The sequence below is a fragment of the Mobula birostris genome, chromosome 7, assembly GCF_030028105.1.
Source record: "Mobula birostris isolate sMobBir1 chromosome 7, sMobBir1.hap1, whole genome shotgun sequence".
Classification (NCBI taxonomy): Eukaryota; Metazoa; Chordata; class Chondrichthyes; order Myliobatiformes; family Myliobatidae; genus Mobula; species Mobula birostris.
In genome coordinates, this window is record NC_092376.1 from 179,396,983 (window position 1) to 179,419,621 (window position 22,639).

At 40.9% G+C, this 22,639-nt stretch overlaps 1 protein-coding gene and 1 long non-coding RNA gene across 4 annotated transcripts in view; one reads left to right on the forward strand and one right to left on the reverse strand.

The window, feature by feature from the left end:
• The window catches only part of LOC140201014 (protocadherin gamma-C5-like), a 260,472-nt gene that overhangs the window by 15,103 nt on the left and 222,730 nt on the right, over positions 1 to 22,639 (forward strand). The window lies entirely within an intron of this gene.
• The window catches only part of LOC140200615 (uncharacterized), a 28,401-nt gene continuing 18,781 nt past the window's right edge, over positions 13,020 to 22,639 (reverse strand). For 2 of the 3 annotated variants that reach the window (XR_011886677.1, XR_011886679.1), the window contains 2 exons: positions 20,290 to 20,391; positions 13,020 to 15,302 (listed from right to left, as the gene is read on the reverse strand). This is a non-coding gene — a long non-coding RNA (uncharacterized lncRNA). Of the gene's footprint in view, positions 15,384 to 20,289; positions 20,392 to 22,639 lie in introns of all 3 variants that reach the window. The other variant, XR_011886678.1, reaches the window with a different exon arrangement.

Sequence of the window (22,639 nt, forward strand, 5' to 3'; positions counted from 1 at the left end):
AAGCTATCAGGCAGGAACTTGGAAGCATAAATTGAGAACAGATGTTCTCAGGAAAATGTATGGTAGAAATTCTGCAAATGTTCAGGGGATATTTGAGTGGCGCTCTGCATAGATATGTTCCAATGAGGCAGGGAAAGAATGGTAGGGTACAAGAACCGTGGTGTACAAAGGCTGTTAAAAATTTAGTCAAGACAAAAAGAAAAGCTTACGAAAGGTTCAAAAAACTAGGTAATAATAGAGATCTAGATTGTAAGTCTAACAGGAAGCAGTTTAAGAATGAAATTAGGAGAGCCAGAAGGGGCATGAGAAGGCCTTGACGAGCAGAATTAAGAAAAACCCCCAAGGCATTCTACAAGTATGTGAAGAGCAAGAGGATAAGTCATGAGAGAATAGGACTGATCAAGTGTGACAGTGGAAAAATGAGTATGGAACCGGAGCAGAGAGCAGAGATACTTAATGAATATTTTGCTTCAGTATTCACTACGGAAAAGGATCTTGGTGAATGTGGGGAAGACTCACAGTGGATTGAAAAGCTTGAGCATACAGATAGTAAGAAAGAGGATGTGCTGGAGCTTTTGGAAAGCATCAAGTTGGATAAGTCTCCGGGACTGGACCAGTTGTTCCCCAGGCTACTGTGGGAGGCGAGGGAGGAGATTGCTGAGCCTCTGGTGATCATCTTTGCATCATCAATGGGGACAGGAGAGGTTCCAGAGGGTTGGAGGGTTGCAGATGTTGTTCTGTTATTCAAGAAAGGGAGTAGAGATAGCCCAGGAAATTATAGACCAGTGAGTCTTACTTCAGTGGTTGGTAAGTTGATGGAGAAGATCCTGAGAGCAGGATTTATGAACATTTGGAGAGGCATAATATGATTAGGAATAGTCAACATGGCTTTGTCAAAGGCAGGTCATGCCTTATGAGCCTGATTGAATTTTTTGAGGATGTGACTAAACACATTGATGAAGGTAGACCAGTAGATGTAGTGTATATGGATTTCAGCAAAGCATTTGCTAAAGCACCCCATGCAAGGCTTGTTGAGAAAGTAAGGAGGCATGGGATCCAAGGGGACCTTGCTTTGTGGATCCAGAACTGGCTTGTCCACAGTAGGCAAAGAGTGGTTGCAGATGGGAAATATTCTGCATGGCGGTCAGTGACCAGTGGGGTGACTCAGGGATCTGTTCTCGGACCCCTTCTCTTCATGACTTTTATAAATGACCTGGATGAGGAAGTGGAGGGATGGGTTAGTAAATGTGCTGATGACACAAAGGTTGGGGGTGTTGTGGATAGAGTGGAGGGCTGTCAGATGTTACAGCTGTAATGGGCAGTAAGTAAGAAAGTCACTAAAGAATAAAATCATAGCTGTTTTGTCACCAAATACCAGTTTGGTTCCAGATCCTTCAGTTACTATACTTAGTATGATGTATCAGTTTCTAAATAAGAGTAAGTTGAGATGTCATTTATTGCTTTTGCTTAAGGAGTTCCTGCTAACAACTCCCCTGAATATCATAGCTCTGAATTTATCATTAGATGTCTTTATCCTAAACTGTGCCACTTGCATGAAATGTAATTCTATGGATACAATAAGACCATACGACATACTGTAGATGCACAATTGGGCCACTCATCTCATCGAGTCTGGTCTGCCATTCCACCATGCCTGATTTATTATTCTTCTGCTTTCTCCATGTAACCTTTGACACCCTTATTAATCAAGAACAGACCAACGTCCACCTTAAATATTCCAAATGACTTGATCTCTACAGCCATCTGTAGCAATGAATTCCACAGGCACTACGCTCTGGCTAAATGAATTCCTCTTCATTTCTGTTCTAAAACGACACCCTTGCATTCTAAGGCTGTACCCTCTGGTCTTAGACTCCCCTGATATAGGAAACATTCTTCCCATGTACATTCTAACATATTCTTTCAATATTTGATAGATTTGAATGAGATCCCCTCCTTCTTTCTTCTAAATTCCAGCAAGTATAGGCCCAGAACCATGAAATAATCCTGATACTTTCAAATAATTCTTTTCTGAGACCACAACAATCAACACTTGACTGTTTGTGTTCTATGTGGACATTGTAAAGTTTCACTGTATTGTGCAATCATTTTACCTCATTAGCCTAGAACCTATAATCCATTCCTTCCAGCAGAAGTTCACTTAGTTTATGGGGGTGTTGTTTCATAATAGCGTGTAATAACACAGATGTGAGATAATAAGTTATTTATACTGTATAACTGTGCCAGAACTTCCATTCCATTTACCCTATCCTCTAGTTCCAAGAATTATCATAGCCATTTAATATTAATGTTATGGTAAATGGATTCTGCACTTCAGCTTTTAGTCTACATGGATTCTGAAATCTATCTAGATCTCCACTGCACCTAGGTTTCAACCATAAAATTATTACTTGGATCTTTCCCTTCCTATCCAAATGCATTGTTCTCTCACATACTTGTCCTGAAATCAATCAGTCACAATTTCAACCACTCACATGCATACCAAATAGTAACAGTGCGCTAACTTCTTGAAATAATTAGCCAATACACTGAAAAAATATAAACATAAAAATAATGCAATACTCAGAAATCTGTTAGGGTTATGTTGAGACTTAGGGAGATCACACATAATGCACAGAATTATCAAACTTGCCTTGTCAGATATTCAAGATTTGGTGAGTTTTAGAGCAGACACAATCATCTTTATAAATATAAAACACATTGCTTATGACAGAATGTTAAGAGTCTATTTTTCAACCAACTATAAAAATTAACTGATTTAGTTAGGAACTATCTTACATATTGTAAGAAAATGATTGTCTACAAGAAGCAAATATAGTAAGAATTCACTAATATGAATTTGAAGTGTACCTCATACAGAGAGTAATAAATATGAGCAGAAAAAATGATAGCCATTTGCCCTACAACATATCCATTAATCTCAGAATGGAAAATGAAGGCATTTTGGTGATGAAATCATTTTTTATCCTCAACACTTTTGTATTCATAGGTACAATTTCAAATACTTATCATGCTGAATACAGTAGCTAGGTAAATTAGATCCCAGAATCTCAGATATATCTTGAAGTAGGTATGGAACTAAATATACAGAAAAAAATATTTTCAGGCTGAAATCATTGAATTCTGCTTCCAACCCAAGCAAAATAAGAAGTATTTGAGAATCAAAGAGGGGTGAATTGTTGTTTTAAATATTACATGTTTCATAAGAATAACTTAACAGCAGTTTGTAAATATAATAGGTTCTGAATTTAAGTTTGTATAGGTTCCCCTTACTCTATGGAGCTTGCCACTGGTGGCATGGCATTAGACAAAGATAAAGAAGTTGTCAAACAAAGCTGAGAACAAATTTGTTTAATAGAAGTTGGATTAGTTATCTCTGCAAAGGATTATATTTACTGCAGTCATGTTGAATTACTTAGAAAACTTTGTACATTATGAAAGAATTACAGTTAATTTTGTCAACACTAATTCTTGTTTACTTCCAATGGAAAAGGAATTGTACAATAGTTTTCTGCATTTAGCAGGGATCAATAAAGATTGCTTCTCATGCAGCATATTGCAGGACTCACAACAGGACAGACAACCCCAGAAGCTGTCGGGTAGCAGCCTGCTCTTGACATACCTGAAAATGATGTATAAGACCATACGAATATAAGATATTGGAGCAGAATTAGGCCACTTGGCCTATTGAGTCTGCTCCATCATTCAATCATGGCTGATCCTTGATCAGAGAGATGTACAGGACAAAAGTACTAAACCATCTGCTGTGCATCAATTTTCCAGTATCTCAGGAAGTCCGAGCTAGCACCATAGGTACTGGAAGATCTGTGGAGTCTTGCAACACAGGATTTTCCACTATTTGTATCTAATAGGCACTCGGTTTCACACACTTGCAGAACATCTGCTATTCCTGAAATATAATTAGCAAATTGAGAAATTTATATCAAGTAAACAACCAATGATAACACAAAACTCCTGTTGTATCAAATATTCATGAGCTTATCATCGAGCAACTTTGAACAGGTAATTTTCTTCCAATAGATTCTATCTTTTGCAATGCACAGGTTCAGCAAAGGTGAACACAGTATACTCAGATACTTGATCCAGTTGTCAAGATATCCTAAGGGTAATCCCCTTTGGGTTTCTGAAACTGAGAGTGCTCACGATTTTGAAGTGAAATGGGTGACCACTTGGAGATCTTGCTTTTTGTGCCATTTGGAGCACAGATGCTCAGTAATGTATTCCTCCCAATCTATGTCAGGTCTCACCAATGCAGGGGAGGTCACACTAAGAGCATTGGATACAATAGATGATCCCAACATACTCGCAAGTGAAGAGTCACCTTAGATCTGATATAACTATTTATTCCCCTCTACAAATGCAAGGTGACCTGCTGAATTCCTCCAGCATTTTCTGTCTGTTGCTCTGGATTTCCAGTATCTGCAGAATCTCTTGTGTTAAGGATTGACTTCCATCTTCTCTAACTGACGTGTCTTCAGGCATCCCTCTTCTATCCAGGGCTAACCATTCAACAGATAGGCTGGGAGAGTGACCTCTGTTTCTTTGCCACCCCCTGTTGTTTTCTCGTAAATGTAGGGTAAAAAAGATAAGTGATGCAGTAGACAATTCTCAATGTAGATCAATGTAGGTTGCATGGTTTTCTATTGTTAATTCTGATTCTCTGGAAGAGGCACAATACTGCCCAAAGATATTGTTAAGTATCAGTAGGACATATGGTTGGTTCTTTTAACATAAATGCCAGCATGACAGCAATACTCATATTACATGAATAAATACACTTTATAAAAATGAGGATTCAAGATTGTTTCATGTCATTTCCAGTACCCAAGTGTAAAGAAGAGCAAAGTAATTGATATTCTGGATCCAGTGTTGAACAAATAAAAACATAAGATGAAGAATGCAATTCTAAAAAAAAAGAGTATAAGTATAAATACATAAAATAGTAAGTGTACATAAAGTGACACTAGATACAAAAGTTTCTGTACATAACGTGGCTCTGCTAGGAAATGATAAAGTAGTGGTAGTGGGGAGATATGGTGTAATCAGTTAGTGAGTGGAGAAATTGATCAGCCATACGATTTGGGAAAAGTAACTGTTTTGTTTGGTGGTCCTGGCATGAATGGTAGATCACAACCTCTCTGATGGGAGTGGGACAAACAGTCCATGAGCAGGGTGGGTGGGATAAAGATATGATGCATGTATGAGGTATTGCGATTTGGGAAGTCATTGCAAGAGGAAATTATACAGTACATGGCAGGACCTTCAAGATTATTTATGTAGAGGGGGATAGCAACCTGAATGTGGTAACACAAGCTGATAAGGTGGGAAAGAAAACATATAAGACCATAAGTAAAAAGAGCAGAATTAGGCCATTTGGCCCATCGAGTCTGCTCTACCATTTTAACATAACTGATCCAATTTTTCTTTCAGCCCCAATCTCCTGCATTCTCCCCACATCCTCTCATAGAAACATAGAAAAATAGAAAATAGGTGCAGGAGTAGGCCATTCGGCCCTTCGAGCCTGCACCGCCATTCAGTATGATCATGGCTGACCATCCAACTCAGAACCCTGTACCAGCCTTCCCTCCACACCCCCTGATCCCTTTAGCCACAAGGGCCATATCTAACTCCCTCTTAAATATAGCGAATGAACTGGCCTCAACTGTTTCCTGTGGCAGAGAATTCCACAGATTCACCACTCTCTGTGTGAAGAAGTTTTTCCTAATCTCGGTCCTAAAAGGCTTCCCCTTTATCCTCAAACTGTGACCCCTCATTCTGGACTTCCCCAACATCGAGAACAATCTTCCTGCATCTAGCTTATCCAATCCCTTTAGGATTTCATATGTTTCAATCAGGTCCCCCCTCAATCTTCTAAATTCCAACGAGTATGAGGCTAGTTCATCCAGTCTTTCATCATATGAAAGTCCTGCCATCCCAGGAATCAATCTGGTGAACCTTCTCTGTACTCCCTCTATGGCAAGGATGTCCTTCCTCAGATTAGGGGACCAAAACTACACACAATACTCCAGGTGTGGTCTCACTAAGGCCTTGTACAACTGCAGTAGTACCTCTCTGCTCCTCTACTCGAATCCTCTTGCTATAAATGCCAGCATACCATTCGCCTTTTTCACCGCCTGCTGTACCTGCATGCCCACTTTCAATGACTGGTGTATAATGACACCCAGGTCTCGTTGAACCTCCCCTTTTGCTAATCGGCCACCATTCAGATAATAATCTGTTTTCCTGTTTTTGCCACCAAAGTGGATAACTTCACATTTATCCACATTAAATTGCATCTGCCATGAATTTGCCCACTCACCTAACCTATCCAAGTCACCCTGCACCCTTTTAGCATCCTCCTCACAGCTAACACTGCCGCCCAGCTTCGTGTCATCCGCAAACTTGGAGGTGCTACATTTAATTCCCTCATCCAAGTCATTAATATATATTGTAAACAACTGGGGTCCCAGCACTGAGCCTTGCGGTACCCCACTAGTCACTGCCTGCCATTCTGAAAAGGTCCCGTTTATTCCCACTGTTTGCTTCCTGTCTGCCAACCAATTCTCTATCCACATCAATACCATACTCCCAATACCGTGTGCTTTAAGTTTGCACACTAATCTCCTGTGTGGGACCTTGTCAAAAGCCTTTTGAAAATCCAAATATACCACATCCACTGGTTCTCCCCTATCCACTCTACTAGCTACATCCTCAAAAAATTCTATGAGATTCGTCAGACATGATTTTCCTTTCACAAATCCATGCTGACTTTGTCCGATGATTTCACCGCTTTCCAAATGTGCTGTTATCAAATCTTTGATAACTGACTCTTAGCAGTTTCCCCACCACCGATGTTAGGCTAACTGGTCTATAATTCCCCGGTTTCTCTCTCCCTCCTTTTTTAAAAAGTGGAGTTACATTAGCCACCCTCCAATCCTCAGGAACTAGTCCAGAATCTAAAGAGTTTTGAAAAATTATCACTAATGCATCCACTATTTCTTGGGCTACTTCCTTAAGCACTCTGGGATGTAGACCATCTGGCCCTGGGGATTTATCTGCCTTTAATCCCTTCAATTTACCTAACACCACTTCCCTACTAACATGTTCTGACCAATCAAGAATCAATCAAACTTTGCCTTAAATATACATAAAGGTGGCCTACACAGCTGCCTGTGGCAATAAATTCAACAGATTCTCCACTCCCTGGCTAAAGAAATACCTCAACTCCATTCTAAACGGATGCACCTCTATAATGAGGCAGTGAACTCTGGTCTTAAATTCTCCCGCCATAAGAAACATCCTCTCCAATTCCACTCTATCAAGGCCTTTCCCCATTTAATAGGTTGCAATGGGGTCACCCCTCTTTCTTCTGAATTCTAGTGAATACAGGCCTACAGCTATCAAACACTCTTCATCTGATAAGCAATTCAATCCTGGAATCATTTTTGTGAACCTCCTTTGAACCCTTTCCAGTTTCAGCACATCCTTTCGAAGATAGGGGACGCAAAACTGCTCACAATACTCCAAGTGTGGCCTCAACAATGCTTTATAAAATCTCAAAATTATATCCTTGCTTTTATATTTTAGTCCTCTGGAAATGAATGCGAACATTGTATTTGCCTTCCTCACCACAGACTCAACCTGCACATTAACCTTTCAGGAATGCTGCACAAGGACCACCAAGTCCCTTTGCATCTCAGTTTTTTGTATTTTCTCTCCATTTAGAAAATAGTCAACTATTTCATTTCTTCTACCAAAGTGCATGACCATACACTTCCTAACATTATGTTCCATCTGCCATTTCTATGTCGATTCTCCAAATCCATCTGGCTTATAGCCTCTCTACTTCCTCAAAACTACTTGCCTTTCCATCTATCTTCATATCATCTGCAAACTTGGCAACAAAGCCATCAATTCCATCATCCAAACCATTGACATATAATGTAAAAAGAATTGGTCCTAAGACAATCCCCTGTGGAACACCACTAGTCACTGGCAGCCAACTAGAAAAGGCTCTCTTTCTTTCCCCTCTTTGCCTACTACCAATCAGCCACTGCTTTATCCATCCTGAATTACTTCCTACAATACCATGGACTTGAAGCTTGTTAAACATCCTCATGTGTGGTAACTTGTCAAAGGCTATCTAAAAGTCCAAGTACACAACATCAACCGATTCTCCTCTGTTTATCCTGCTTGTTATTTCTTCAAAGAATTCCAATAGATTTGCCAGGCAAGATTTTCCATTGACGAAACCATGCTGACTATGACCTACTTGATCATGTGCCTTCAGTTACCCTGAGACCTCATCCTTAATAATAAGCTCCAACATCTTCCCAACCACTGAATTCAGACTAACTGGCCTATATTTTCCTTTCTTCAGTCTCTCTCCCTTCTTGAAGAGTGGAGTGACATTATAATTTTCCAGTCCTGAGGAACCATTCTAGAATCTAGTACCTCCACGAGCTCTTCAGAGCCATGGAATCTACACCATCTAGTCCAGGTGACTTACCTAACTTCAGACCTTTCAGTTTCCCAAGAACCTTCTCTCTAGTTATGATAACTTCACACACTTCATGGCCCCGGACACCTGGAACTTCCACCATACTCCCAACATCTTCCACAGTGAAGACTGATGCAAAATACTTATTCAGTTTGTCGGCCATTTCATTGTCCCTTATTACTACCTCTCCAGCATCATTCTCCAGCAGTCTAATATCCACTCTCGCATCTCTTTTACACTTCATGTATCTAAAGAAACTTTTGGTATTCTCTAATATTATTACCCAGCTTACTTCCATATTGCATCTTTACCTTCTTAATGACTTTTTAGTTGCCTTCTGTTGGTTTTTAAAGGCTTCCCAATCCTTCTATTTCCCTCTAATTGTTGCTCTATCGTATGCCCTGTCTGGTTTTTATGTTGGCTTTGACTTCTCTTGTTTGCCATGGTTATGTCATCTTTCCTTTCAAATACTTCTTCCTCTTTGTGATGTATATATCCTGAGCCTTCTGAATTGCTTCTAGAAATTTCAGCCATTGCTGCTGTGCCATCATCCTTACCAGTGTTCTTTTCCAATCAATTCTGGTCAAATCCTCTCTCATGCCCCTGTAATTTCCTTTCCTCCACTGTCATACCGTTACATCTGACTTTAGCTTCTCCTTCTCAAACTTTAGGGTGAATTCAATCACATTATGATCACTTTCCCATAAGAGTTCTTTTACCAGTACTACTAATCAGCCACTGCGGTAACCAGTTCAATCTTCTACGAGGTGATGTGCTGGGGCAATGGCATCAACACAGGTGATGCCAGCAGGCTCAATAAACTGATTAGAAAGGCAGGCCCTACTATAGAAATCAAACTAGACACGATGGAGGTTGTAGTAGAACGAAGGATGCAACAGAAAACCTTGGCAAATCTGGACAATGTTTCTCACCCTCTACATGCCTCTCTGGCTAAACAGAGGAGCATGTTTAGTAAAAGGTTAAGACAACTGCAATGCTCTAAAGAATGTTTTATGAGGTTATTCTTATCCTCGGCCATTAGGCTCTCATGGGTCAACCTTTAGCCGGGGAAGTGATAATCCCTGCCTGTTAGACTGTTCCTTTGGGATCAATAAAGTATCATCTATCTGTCTATCTCCAACCAATTCTGGTTCATTGCACAACACCCAATCCAGAGTAGTGAATCCCTGAGTGGCTCAACATGAAATGCTCTAAAAAACCATCTCATAGGCACTCAATAAATCTCCCCTCATGGAATCCAGCTCCAACCTGATTTCCCCAATCTACCTGCATATTGAAATCCCTCATGACTATTTCAACATTGTCCTTCTGGCATGCATTTTCTACCTTCTGTTGTAATTTCTAGGGCACATCCTTACTACTGTTTGAGGTCTATATACAATTTCCATTAGGGTCTTTTTATCTTTGCAGTTCCTTTGCTCTATCCACAATAATTCAGCACCTTTTAACCCTATGTCATATCTTTAGAATGATTTGATTTCATTTTTAACCAACAGAGCAACACCTGCCAGTCCTTTCGATACAACATGTATCCTTGGACATTAAGCTCCCTACTATAATCTTTCTTTCAGCCATGACTCAGTAATGCATACAACATCATACCTGCCAATCTGTAACTGTGCTGTAAATTCATCTACCTTATTCTGTATACAACACACATTCAGATATTATAACACCTTCAGTGCAGTATTCACCCTTTTCAATTTTGCCCGCCTTTACATTGTTACTCATCCTGTTGACTGCAATTTTGCCCTATCAACAGCCTCTTCTCACCTCACATTGCCTCTGTCTGTAAACCAGCTACCTCATCTTCAACACTATTATCCAGCTTTCCTACAATACTTCTTGCACTGAAATATATGCTGCTCAGGATACTAGTTGCACTATGCTCAGCCTTTTGATTCCTAACTTTGTCTGAGGTCTTACCAACATCTACCTCCACAACCTCTCCAATAACTGTTCTGGCACTCCAGTTTCCATCCCCCCGTATCTCCAGTTTAAACCCCACTGTGCAGCATTAGCGAACTTCCGCAAGGATATTAGTTCCCCTGCAGTTCAGGTGCAAACCGTCCCTTCTGTACAAGTCCCACCTTCCCTAGAAGGGAGCCCAATGATCCAAAAATCTTATGCCCTCCCTCCTACACCAACTCCTTAGCCACATATTAAACTGTATAATCTTCCTAGTCCTGGCCTCACTAGCACATGGCATGGGTAGCAATCCTGAGATCACAACCCTGCAGGTCCTGCAATTTAACTTAGCACCTAACTCCCTGAACTTCCTATGCAGAACCTCGTCACTCATCTCACCCACGTCATTGGTACCGATGTGGACCATGACTTCTGGCTGTCCCATTTAAAAATGCTGAGCAACTGATCCAAGATATCCTGGACCCTGGACCCTGGCACTTGGGAGGCAACATACCATCCGGGAATCTCGTTGGCACCCATAGATTTTCCTGTCCATTCCCCTAACGAACACATCCCCTACCACCAGTGTGCACTCTTCTCCCTCCTTCCCTTCTGAGTCACAGAGGCAGAGTCAGTGCCAGAGACCTGACCACTGTGACTTCCCTCTGTTAAGTCACCCCCCTCAACCCCCGACAGTATCCAAAGAGATACACCTGTTGTTAAGGGAGTTGGCACTGGCTCCTTAACCCCTTTCCCCTCCAAACTGTCACCCAGTTCAGGATCACTTTCAGATACTGACCAGAGGTGTCTACAAAGTAGGATACTTGGCCATCCATCATTTTGTTTCTTAAGTGAATAGGAGATCACATTGGTAGAACTGAATACAATAATTCGATTTGTTAAGTCACTGTAGTGGCTGCATCTACAATGTTGTATTCAGATACAAGACCATAAGACCATAGAATATAGGAGAAGATTTAGGCCATTTGGCTCATTGAGTCATTTCATCACGACTGATCCTTTTTCCCCCTCATCCCCAATCTCTTGCCTTCTCTCCGTACCTCTTCATGTCCTGATTAATCAAGAATATACAGTATCAAGCTTTACCTTAAATATGCCACAGCTGCCTGTTGTAATGGATTCCACATATCCTCCACTCTCCGACTAAAGAAATTCCTCCTCATCTCTGTTCTAAGGATGCCCCTCTATTCTGAGGCTATGTCCGCTTGTCTTAAACTCTTCCATCATAGGGATCATCCTCTCCACATCCACCCATTCGAGGCCTTTCAGCATTTGATAGGTCTCAACTAGGTCTCCACTCATTCTTCTGAACTGCAGTGAATACAGGCTGAGAGCCATTAAACGCTTTTCATATGAGAAGCCATTCAATCCTGGAATCATGTTGGGAAAGGCTTAGATAAAAGGACATAAGTTGTTTTTCTTATGGATAAATTGGAAAGGGTTGTGGGAAGAGGAGTGGATGGAGATATTGTCTTTATATATCACAGAATTCTACTCTCTCCAGGCCTTCAATCTCAGTTCAAAACCGCTTGATATCTCACGTCCTCAGTTCAGATGATGGGTACTAGATCTGAAAAGTCAGTTCTGTTTCTCTTCTCACTGACGTTGCTCGACATGCCAAGAGTTTCAGGCTTTTTCTGTTTTGGCATTGCAATTTCCTGTTACATTTGTAAGAGTTTTTTTTTTCCTTTTGCTTGCAGATTTTAATTGCAATATGAATTAAAAACTAATGCCAATGATGATCTCTCCTGAGCTGAACACCAGGCAAGCTAGTTACAGAGGGAATGTTACAATCAATTTTGTCACAAAATTTGTTTTGCTTTGACTTTAGAAAAGTATTCTCTACAGCAAAGACTTTGTACTCTGATTTCATCATACAGTAGTCCATATCAGTTGAAGGTTATGTTGTGAATCTATTTTAATGGAACCTATACTTAGACCATCAACGTACTTTAATTTTTTTATGTGATGATGAATATTTTACTCAGATTACGTTCTATGAGAATTACCTACATTTAATCTTATTGTATCAGAATTTACTTTATCAAGTGTCAAGTTTGTTCTATGTAGACTCTGTTGCCCTCTCACCTGATCTACATGTGAACAGAGATATTAGTCACCCTTTTGCATGAAGGAATTGGGTAAAAGGACTTAGTTCGCCTTCATCAGTGAGCAGTCCTGAGGTAATATACTGCTAGCTCCCTACTCCCACACTGACACAGACTGTCCAGAGACTTCAGGCAGAAATAAAATCTGGTTTTGAAATTCCACTTTTTGTCATTCTAAGTTTGTAATATTAACAATTTTATATGTCTCTGATATTTGCAGATATCTGAAAATTATTACAATGATTGTAAATATCAAAAACATAAAATGCATTAAGAGAACCTGAAGCATTTGGAAAGATAGTTGGAAAATTGCATAGTTAAAAACAAATTAAATAGGTAAAAAAAATCAACGCTTTTTACTCTTTGCACCAAATGAATGAGGACTCTGATCCTTTGCAACATTAGGAGAAAATGGCAGGTTATTTATTTCAAGTCCAGTAAAGAACATCGTGCCAGACAAATCAACACTCTGAGCAATACTGCTATTTACATGACTGAAAAACAGAGATTCGAGCTGGAACCATTGTTTTCAATCTGGATAAATTATCTTGGGATGTTAGCACAGTTGAAGGCTAACATTTAATATGCAATCTTTATTATCCTTAAGGAGATAACAATGATCCACCATCTTGAACTGCTGCAGTTATTCTGGCAAATGTAAGAGTTGTTCTATGCAACAAGAAAATAGTTAGAAGGATAGTTGTGGTTACAACATAGAAAAGTACAGCACAAGAAGACACCCTTCAGCCCACAATGTTGTGTAGAGCCAGCTAAAAAGTAAATCGAAAATGCCCCAAAAACTAATCCCTCCTACCTACACAAGGTCCATAATCATTCCATCTTCCTCATATCTAAACTTATTTTAAAGATCTCTGATGTATTTGCCTCTACCACCAGACCAGGCGACACATTCAAGGCATACACCACTCCCTAAGTGAAAAACTTACCCTTCACATTACCTTTGAATCTACCCCCTCTCACTATCAATGCATGCCCTCTGGTATTAAATATTTCTACCCTGAAGGACTGGAATATTGCAAATGTCACTCCACCCTTTAAGAAGAGAGGAAGGCAAAAGAAAAGGAAATTATAGTCCCGTTAGCCTAACCTCAGTGGTCGGGAAAATGTTGGAGTCTATTAATAAGGATGAGGTTTTGGGGTACTTGGAGACTAATGATAAAATAAGTCAAAGTCAGCATGGTTTCTGTGAAGGGAAATCTTGCCTGACAAAGCTCTTAGAATCCTTCGATGGAGTAACAAACACTGTGGACAAAGGAGAGGCAGTGAATGTCCATTACTTGGATTTTCAGAAGGCATTTGATAAGGTGCCTGACATGGGGCTGCTTGATAGGATAACATCTTACGGTACTTCAGGAAATATTCTTGCATGGATTGAGGAATGGCAGCAAGTGGGAATAAAAAGAACCTTTTCTACTTGGCTGCCAGTATCTAGTGGTGTTCCTCAGGGGTCATAATTGGGACCGCTACTTTTCAAATTGTTTGCAATGAATTGGATAATGGAATTGACGGCTTTGTGGCAAACCTTGCAGATGATACAAAGAAAGGTGGAGGGGTAGGTCGTGCTGAAGACGCAATATGAGTGCCGCAGAACTTAGACAAACTGGAAGAATAGTTAAAAAGGTGGCAGATGGAATACAATGTTGGGAAACGTATGAAATGCATTTTGGTAAAATGGACAATAGTGTGGACTATTATCTACTAGGGAGAAGGGTCAAACATCGAAAATGCAGAGGGACTTAGGAGTCCTTGTGCAAGACTCCCAAAAGGTTAATTCACAGATTGAGCCTGTGGTAAAGAAGGCAGATGCAATGTTGGCATTTATTTCAAGGGGAACAGAATATAAAAGCAAAGAGATAATACTGACCCTTTATAAGACATTAGTCAGGCCACACTTGGAATATTGTGACTTGATGTGTTGTCACTGGAGAGGGACCAGAGCAGGTTCACAAGGATGATTCCAGGAATAAAGCAGCTAACCTATGAGGAGCATTTGGCAGCTTTAGGCCTGTGCTCACTGAAATTTAGAAGAATGTGTGGGGATCTCATTGAGTGCATGGAATAGGCTGCTGGCAACGGTGGTGGAGGTGGGTACAATAGGGTCTTTTAAGAGACTCTTGGATAGGTTAGATTAGATTAGATTATGAGGACACACAGTCCTCTTTTATTGTCATTTAGTAATGAATGCATTAAGAAATGATACAATATTCCCCCGGTGTGATATCACAAAAACACAGGACAGACCAAGACTGAAAAACTAACAAAAACCACATAATTATAACATATAGTTACAACAGTGCAACAATACCATAACTTGATGAAGAACAGGCCATGGTCACAGTAAAAAAGTTCAAAGTCTCTCAAAAGTCCCACATCTCACGCAGATGGGAGAAGGAAGAAAACGCTCCCTGCCATGCCCGAACGTAGTCTGACTCTGTCATCCGAAAACTTTGAGCCTCCGATCAGCCCTCCGACACGAGTACTGAGCACCATCTCTATCCGAACGATTCGACCTCAGCCTCGGTCGCCAGCAGCAGGCAAAGCCGAGGATTTTGGGGCTTTCCCTCTGGAAGATTCTCGATCGTGCAGTAACAGCGGCAGCGAACCGGTGTTTCAGAAATTTCTCTAGATGTTCCTCTGTGCTTTCACGTCTGTCTCCATCAAATCAGAATTGTCCACGGCCACTATTTAACAGAAACGATATCACTTTCACCGGAGAGCTGCGCGCGCACGTCGCGCTGCCATCTTCTCCTCCCTTATGAGAGCTTAGAAAAATGGAGGGATATGGGTAACCCTAGGTAATTTTTAAAGTAAGTACATATTCGGCACAGCATTGTGGGCCGAATGGCCTGTATTATGCTGTAGGTTTTCTATGTTTCCATGTTTCTATATTTCTATGAGACCTACTAAATGTTGAAAGGACTAGATAGGGTGAAGGTAGAGAGGATGTTTCCAGTGGAGGCGATATCCAGGACTAGTCGGCACAGCCTCAAAATTGAGGGGTGCCCTTTTTGAACAGAGGTAAGGAGTATTTTTTTTCATCCAGAAAGTAGTGAATCTGTGGAATGCTCTGTCACAGACTGCAGTGGAGGCCAAGTCCATTGGTCAATTTAAGGCGGAAGTTGATCATTTCCTGATCAGTCAGGGGATCAAAGGATATGGCAAGAAGGCATGTGTATGGGGTTGAGTGAAATCCAGGATCAGCCATGATAGGATGTTGGAGCAGACTCGATGGGCTGAATGGCCTAATTCTGCTCCTTTGTCTTATGGGAAAAAGTTACTCCCCGTCTATCCTATAACTCTTATAATTTTATAAATCAGTATCAGATCTCCAATCTGCCTCCGCCACTCCAACAAAAACAATCCAAGTTTGTCCAGCCTCTCTTGATAAAACATGCTCTCAAAACCAGGCAGCATCTTGGTAAACCTCTTCTGCACCCACTCTAAAGCCTTAACATCCTTCCTGTATGCAATACTCCAGATGTGACCTAACCAGAGATCCATAAAGTTGCAACATAACCTCGATATTTTGACTTGGCTAAGGCAAGCAAGAATTCCATAAGCCTTCTAATCACCCTGTCAAACTGTAGCCACTTTCATGGAGCTATGAACTTGGATCCCAACATTGGTCTGCTTAGCAACACTTGCCATTAACAATGTACTGTCTCCTTGCATTTGGGCTACCAATGTGCAACACATCACAGTTATCAGGATTAATCTTGATCTGCCATTTCTCTACTTATATCTGCAACTGATCTATATCACACTGTATTCTTTGTCACTACACACGACTCCACCAATTTTGGTATCATCTGCAAACTTACTAACCCACCCATCTATATTTTCATGAAAGTCATTTAAATACATCATAAACAGTAATGGTACCAACACAGATCGCTGCAGAACGCCACAAATTACAGACCTCCAGATTAATTAAATAAATCCCTTCAAACACTGGCCCTTGTCTTCTATGTGTAAGCTAGTTCTGAAACCAAACAGTCAATTCACCACGGACTCCATGCATCCTAATCTTCTGGATTTGTCTCCATGAGGGACTTTGTCAAATGCTTTAATCTCTCTTGTCACCTTCTCAAAAAACTCGGTCAAGTTGGTAAGACGCAACATGCACACACAAAGTCATGCTGATTCTCCCTAATTAAGCCATGGGTTTCCAAATGCTCATATATATTATCCCTGAGAATTTTCTCCAACAGTTTCCCTACAACTGATGTGAAAGTCACTGGTCTATAGTTTCCAGGATTTCCTTTGTTCCCTTTTTAAACAGAGGTACAACATTAACCACTCACCAGTCTTCTGATACCTTGCCTGTGCCTAGAGAGTAAAGGAAGATACTGATCAAGGCCCCAGCAATCACGTCTGTTGCCTCCCTCAATAACCTGTGGTAAATCCCATTATTCCCTGGAGACTATCTGCCTTAATACTCATTAGGAGACCCAACACTTCCTCATCCTTCATCTCTGAATGCCCTAGCATATTTATGCACTAAGCACTGACCTCCAGGTCCTCCATGTCCTTTTCCTTGTCAATAGTGACGCTAAGTACTCATTAACTACCTTATTCACATTTTCCACATCCAAGCAAATGGAGTGATCCTACCCTCTCCCTAGTTATCTTCTTGCTCTTGATTTATGCATAGATGTCTTGGGATTCACTTTAATCCTACTTGCCAAGGACTTTTCATGGCCTCTCCTGGCTTTCCCAATTCCCTTCTTAGTTCCTTTCTGCCTTCTTTATAATCCTTATGTTCTCCATTTGGTCCTAACTTCTGAAGCTTTTGAATGAAAGAAGGACAAGTCAGAGGCAAAGTAAAAGCAAAAAAGAGGGCAAACAAGGAAGCCAAAGCCAGTGGGAAGACAGAGGATTGGGAAGCTTTTATAAACTTGCAGAAGGAAACTAAGAAGGTCATTAGGAAGGAAAAGATGCATTATGAAAGGAAGCTTGCGACTAATATCAAAGAAGATACTAAAATCTTTTTTAAGTATATAAAGGGTAAAAGACAGTTGAAATTAGAAACATAGAAACATAGAAAATAGGTGCAGGAGTAGGCCATTCAGCCCTTCGAGCCTGCACCGCCATTCAGTATGATCATGGCTAATCATCTAACTCAGAACCCTGTATCTGCCTTCTCTCCATACCCGCTGATCCCTTTAGCCACAAGGGCCATATCTAACTCCCTCTTAAAAAGAGCCAATGAATTGGCCTCAACTGTTTCCTGTGGCAGAGAATTCCACAGATTCACCATAGAGGACCAATGGAAAAAGACGCTGGAGATATTGTAATGAGAGATGCAGAGATGGCAGAGGAACTGAATGCGTATTTTGCATCAGTCTTCACAGTGGAAGACATCAGCAGTATACCGGATATTCAAGAGTGTCAGGGAAGTGAAGTATGTGCAGGGAAAATTATGACTGAGAAGGTGCTCAGGAAGCTTAATGGTCTGAGGGTTGATAAATCTCCTGGACCTGATGGAATGCATCCTTGGGTTCTGAAGGAAGAAGCTGGAGAGATTGCGGAGGCACTAGCAATGATCTTTCAAGAATCAATAGATTCTGGCATTGTACTGGATGACTGGAAAATTGGAAATGTTACTCCGCTACTTAAGATGGGGGGGAGGAAGTAGAAAGGAAACTATAGACCTTTTAAAAACGCAAACAAGAGGAACTCTGCAGATGCTGGAAATTCAAGCAACACACATCAATGTTGCTGGTGAACGCAGCAGGCCAGGCAGCATCTCTAGGAAGAGGTACAGTCGACGTTTCAGGCTGAGACCCTTCATCAGGACTCACTGAAGGAAGAGTTAGTAAGAGCTCTTACTAGGGGGGACGAATGGACAAGGGAGTCGCATATGGAACAATCCCTGCGGAAAACAGAGATGGGGCGAGGGAAAGATGTGTTTAGTGGTGAGTGTGATGTAGACTTGCCAGAATTTTTTTCCAAATAACTCTTTTTAGTTCCTGCCTAATTCTTTCATGATTTTCCCTACTCCAATTTGAAATTCTCCTGTAAGCACCATACCTGGCGTTACCTGTAGCTATCCTGAAAGTTAATGATCATTAGCTGCTCACCCACTGAACGGTCAGTCATCTGACTAGGCTCATTACCTAACACAAGATCTAGAACAGCCCCTCCTCTCATTGGACCATCTACATATTGATTTAAGATACCCTCCTGGAGACACTTAACAAATCCTGCCCCATCTAAATCCCTTGCACTGAGAAGGTTCCAGTTTATATCAGGAAAGTTGAAATCCCCCAACAATATCCTTTTATTTCCGTAATCTGTTTACATACCCGTTCCTCAAGGTCCTGGAGGCTGTCAGGGGGCCTGTAGTAGCACCCCATCAGTGTGATCGCACAGATTATTGAGTTCTACCCAAATGGACTAAGTGTTTGAACCCTCCATTATGTCTTCGGAGTGCTGCTGTAATACAATCCCTGATTAGTAGTGCAACTCTGCCCCCCCCCACCCCACTCCGTCTTTTTACCTCCTTCTCTATCTTTTCTAAAAACACAGAAACCTGGTACATTAATCACCCATTCCTGCCCCTCTCACAACTAAGTATCTGTAATGGCCACAATATTGTAGTTCAATGAACTGATCCATGCTCTGTCTATCACCTTTACCCATAATACTCCAACCATTAAAATACACACTCTAAACCATCGAACCCATCATACCTGTTATTTCAGTTTTGCCTTTCAATACTTACCCAGACATTTACCTTCTTGTCTGATCTTTCACTTACTGACCATCCTGTCCGATCCTTCACCTTGGTGACCCGGGTCCTAGACCCCTGCAATACTAGTCTAAGCTGCTCCAGAGTAGTATTAACAAACTGACAATTGGAACAGGACTTAAAAGATATAATTGAAATGGAAAGAGTATAGAGAAGACTGACAAGGATGCTGTCAGGACTTGAGGGCCTGAGTTATTGAGAGAGGTTGGGCAGGTTAGAACCTTATTCCTTGAGATATAGGTGATTAAGAGGTGACCTTATAGAGCTATATGAAATCATGAGGGATATGGATAGGGTGAATGCAGTCAGTCCATTCCACATGGAAAGGGGAAGTAAAAACTTGATGGTATAGGTTTAATGTCGAGCTGAATGGTTTATGAAGAACATCAGGGACATCTTCTTCACAGAGACGTTGCTGCGCATATGGAAGGAGCTGCCAGAAGAAATGGTTGTGGCAGATACAATAACAACATTTAAAAGTCACTTGGATGAGTACATGGACAGGAAAGCTTTAGCGGGATGCGGACTAAATGTAGGAACATGAGACTACCTTTTGGACACCATGTTCAGCCTGGATGCATTGGATAAAAAGGCACGTTTCCATAATGCACTATATTATGACTGTTCCAGGTATTAAGGTTGGGTTCTGAGGAACATCAGTGCTGAAAAAAATGGGTCCAAATATTATTCATATTGTAATTCTGAAAGGCAGAGAAAACTGGATATAAATCCATTGTTGACCTGGAAAATGAGATAGTGTGCTTAGATGTCACAATGGACAAAAATTAATTGAAACTAAAATGTAGATCTGATTGTACACAGATGAATACAATTCTGAAATAGATTCCAGCAAAAAAAAAACATATTAAGCCAGTACATAATTAAAATCAAGTTATGGTAATTCAAATACATACCCAAATTCTTTAAAATTTCATGAGGATTTCTGCCTTCTTCATAAATTCAACCAGTGATTTGCAATGTTCCCACATTGTTCCATCCATGGCTTTGTCACTAATCTAGAGAGATAAAATCATAGAATTATTATGTGCCAAGTGAGGCATTGGGAACATGAAGTCTATGCTACAGTAAGCCAGTCAGTCTCCTTCCCTCATTTCATCCCTGTAGTAATGTAAGCTATTTCCATCAAATGCTGATTATGCCTATTTCTAGCATAGGTTCTAGATGACTGCAGCCCATTATTTAAAAAATTATTACCTAAAAAATTATTATCTCCAATGTATTCCTTGACCAAGACACTTGATCTATGATCATCTCTGTCAAAAGAAAATAGCATCAGGACATCTCTGTGGATGTTCCTCATGGCAGTGTGCAAGACCAAACTATCTCCAGCTGCAGATCACGTTAGAAGTAGAGAAATTAAATTATTATTGCACTATATTTTATTCCATTTGCAACTCTTCTGTAAATGATGCCTACATGCTGTAACACCTAGACAATATTCAGGCATGAGCTAATAAATAGCAGATTATATTCTTGCCACAAAACTGTCAGAAAATGGCCTTCTCCAATAAAATAGTATCAATAATGTCCCCTTGGCATTCAATGTAATTACTATTACTGTATCTCTCACCATCAATTTCCAGAGTGGCTAAAGAGATAAAGAATTACTTTTAAAGATTGTCACATGAACATCAAAACATACAGTGAAAAGCATCATTCACATCAAGAGCCTGTGTATCTTGCAGCAAGTGGCTCACTACCTGACAACCCAGAATACTTCAACTACCTGCAGAGCGCAAAGCTGGAGCATGATGGAATAATGTCCATGAGCCCACATAAGCAGCAAACTGCTTTAAAAAACCTGAACATTATCCTGGAAAAAGCAACCCAATCAGGTGGTATTCCAGTAAACAGCTAAAACATTAAGACAATAGGACCATAAGACATAGCAGCAAATTAGGCCATTCAGCCATCAGGTCTTCCCATGATAGATCACAGTGATTTATTAGCTCTCTTAACCATATTCTCCTGCTTTCTTTCTGTAACTGTAGACACTGTAATCAAGAAACTAGCAAACTCTGCTTGAAGTGTACCAAATGTCTTCATCTCTACAGCCACCTGTGCAATGAATTTCACAGATTCACTACCCTCTGGCTAAGGGAATTCCTCCTCATCTCTGTTCTAAAGAAATGACCTATTCTGAGGCAGTGTCTTCTGGTCACTCCTTCACTATTGGAAATATCCTCTCAATGTCAACTCTCTGCAGCAATGGCACACATTGCTCAAGTGTGTACCATGTAAAATATTTGCAGTAGTCATTTGCCTAGAATCCTCCAAGACTACCTCCCAAACATGAGACCTCTACAGCATAGGACTTTAATCACCTGCAGATTCCTCTCCATGTTGATTTTCTGCTGGTGTATAAAATCATAAAGGGATAGGTTCAATGACACAGTCTTTTTCCCAGCATTAGAGAATCATGAACCAGAAGGTCAACTTTTCTCACTCAGGGGGTGAAAGAGTTGAAAGAGGAAGTAGTTGAGGCAGATACATTAACAGCATTTAAAATGGAGTTGAACGGGGACATGAATTGAAGATTATCATCATTATGTGCTGTGTTGCTTGTTACATACACCTGTTAGGGTGCATTCTCCAGCTACCTTATAAGGTAACCGTAGCCTTCAGCCAGGAGCAAATGTCATCAGGTGGTTCCCAACCTTTACCGAGTGTTTCGACCTTTAACCACAACACTCTCCAGTTGGTGGGCCGGCAGTGGTGGCCAAATCACTGCCCGTCCGCTCCTGGCTTCCAGCGCCCCTCCTCTCGCCTACTCCAAATCCAACAAGAAGCTCGTTCTGCCTCTTCCCCCATCCTATGAGCTGCTTGTTTTTTGCTCCTTTCGTCCAGGCCCAGATCTGACAACAACCACCATGCTGATTTGGCCTGGAAACCTCTGCAGCCGATCTGCACAGGGAACAACCATGCCTGCCATCCCTTGTCTTTACACTGCTGCAGAAAGGGCTGGTACTTCAAGGCCTTTCTCTCGTGGGCCTCTTCCCATCCCTCCTCCCACGGCACAGGAGGAGGGATGTGGGTGATAATGGTTTTCCATCTGTCTTTAATATGTCTGCCAAGCAAGGGATCATTGCCCATGGGAAAGGTGCCCTTAACCCTGTTGCTCTATCCATGACCGTGATATTTCTTGGCAAATTTTTTTACAAGTGGTTTGCCATTGCCTTCTTCTGGAGAGTGTCTTTTCAAGACAAGTAAACCCCAGTCATTACCAATACTCTTCAGAAATTG